General features: G+C 42.4%; 1 non-coding gene across 1 annotated transcript; it reads right to left on the bottom strand.

Moving 5' to 3' along the window:
• Window positions 1–249: 249 nt before the first annotated feature.
• Window positions 250–357, bottom strand: LOC112745760 (small nucleolar RNA R71). The gene has a single exon (XR_003173672.1). It is a non-coding gene; the product is annotated as a small nucleolar RNA R71 (small nucleolar RNA).
• Between the last annotated feature and the right edge of the window lie 1692 nt (window positions 358–2049).

The following is a 2049-nucleotide window of genomic DNA, read 5'->3' as shown; positions in this document are numbered from 1 at the left end:
CAGAACTGCAAGTTTCATGGACTTCCATCGGAAGATCCTTTTCAGTTCTTAACTGAATTCTTGCAGATATGTGATACTGTTAAGACTAATGGAGTAGATCCTGAAGTCTACAGGCTCATGCTTTTCCCTTTTGCTGTAAGAGACAGAGCTAGATTATGGTTGGATTCTCAACCCAAAGACAGCCTGAACTCTTGGGATAAGCTGGTCACGGCTTTCTTAGCCAAGTACTTTCCTCCTCAAAAGATGAGCAAGCTTAGAGCTGATGTTCAAACCTTCAGACAAAAAGAAGGTGAATCCCTCTATGAAGCTTGGGAAAGATACAAACAGTTGACCAAAAAGTGTCCTTCTGACATGCTTTCAGAATGGACCATCCTGGATATATTCTATGATGGTCTGTCTGAGCTATCAAAGATGTCACTGGACACTTCTGCAGGTGGATCCATTCACCTAAAAAAAACGCCTGCAGAAGCTCAAGAACTCATTGACATGGTTGCTAATAACTAGTTCATGTACACTTCTGAAAGGAATCCTGTAAGTAATGGGACGCCTATGAAGAAGGGAGTTCTTGAAGTTGATACTCTGAATGCCATATTGGCTCAAAATAAAATATTGACTCAGCAAGTCAATATGATCTCTCAGAGTCTGCATGGAATGCAAGCTGCATCCAACAGTACTCAAGAGGCTTCTTATGAAGAAGAAGCTTATGATCCTGAGAACCCTGCAATAGCAAAGGTGAATTACTTAGGTGAACCTTATGGAAACACCTATAACTCATCATGGAGAAATCATCCAAATTTCTCATGGAAGGATCAAAAGCCTCAACAAGGCTTTAATAATGGTGGAAGAAACAAGTTTAACAATAATAAACCTTTTCCATCATCCACTCAGCAACAGACAGAGAACTCTGAACAAAATACTTCTAATTTAACAAACTTAGTCTCTGATCTATCTAAGGTCACTGTAAGTTTCATGAATGAAACAAGGTCTTCCATTAGAAATTTGGAAGCACAAGTGGGCCAGCTGAGTAAAAGGATCACTGAAATCCCTCCCAGTACTCTCCCAAGCAATACAGAAGAGAATCCAAAAGGAGAGTGCAAGGCCATTGACATAAGCAAAATGGCCGAACCCAATGAGGGAGAGGAGGACGTGAATCCCAAAGAGGAAGACCTCCTGGGACGTCCAGTGACCAATAAGGAGCTTCCTTCTGAGGAACCAAAGGAATATGAGACTCATCTAGAGACCATAGAGATTCCATTGAACCTCTTTATGCCCTTCATGAGCTCCGATGAGTACTCCTCTTCTGAAGAGAATGAGGATGTTACTGAAGAGCAAACTGCCAAGTTTCTTGGTGCAATCATGAAGCTGAATACCAAATTATTTGGCATTGATGCTTGGGAAGTTGAACCTCCCTTGTTCATCAATGAACTAAGTGATCTGGATCAACTGACATTGCCTCAGAAGAGACAGGATCCTGGAAAGTTCATAATACCCTGTACCATAGGCACCATGATCTTTAAGGCTCTGTGTGACCTTGGTTCAGGAATAAACCTCATGCCCCTCTCTGTAATAGAGAAACTGGGAATCTATGGGGTGCAAGCTGCTAAAATCTCATTAGAGATGGCAGACAGTTCTAGAAAACAGGCTTATGGACAAGTAGAGGACGTGTTAGTAAAGGTTGAAGGCCTTTACATCCCTGCTGATTTCATAGTCCTGGATACTGGAAAGGAAGAGGATGAATCCATCATCCTAGGAAGACCTTTCCTGGCCACAGCAAGAGCTGTGATTGATGTTGACAGAGGTGAAATAGTCCTTCAATGGAATGAGAACTCCCTTGTGTTCAAAACTCAAGGATCTCCCTCTGCAACCATGGAGAGGAAGCAAAAAAAGCTTCTCTCAAAGCAGAGTCAACCAGAGCCCCCACAGTCAAACTCTAAGTTTGGTGTTGGGAGGCCACAACCAAACTCTAAGTTTGGTGTTGAACTCCCATATCCAAACTCTAAGTTTGGTGTTGGAGAGTCTCAACAAAGCTCTACACATCTGTGAGGCTCC

This window comes from Arachis hypogaea, chromosome 14, assembly GCF_003086295.3.
Source record: "Arachis hypogaea cultivar Tifrunner chromosome 14, arahy.Tifrunner.gnm2.J5K5, whole genome shotgun sequence".
Taxonomy (NCBI): Eukaryota; Viridiplantae; Streptophyta; class Magnoliopsida; order Fabales; family Fabaceae; genus Arachis; species Arachis hypogaea.
Note: the sequence above shows the minus strand (reverse complement) of the source record. Positions and strands in the feature narration are given on the sequence as shown.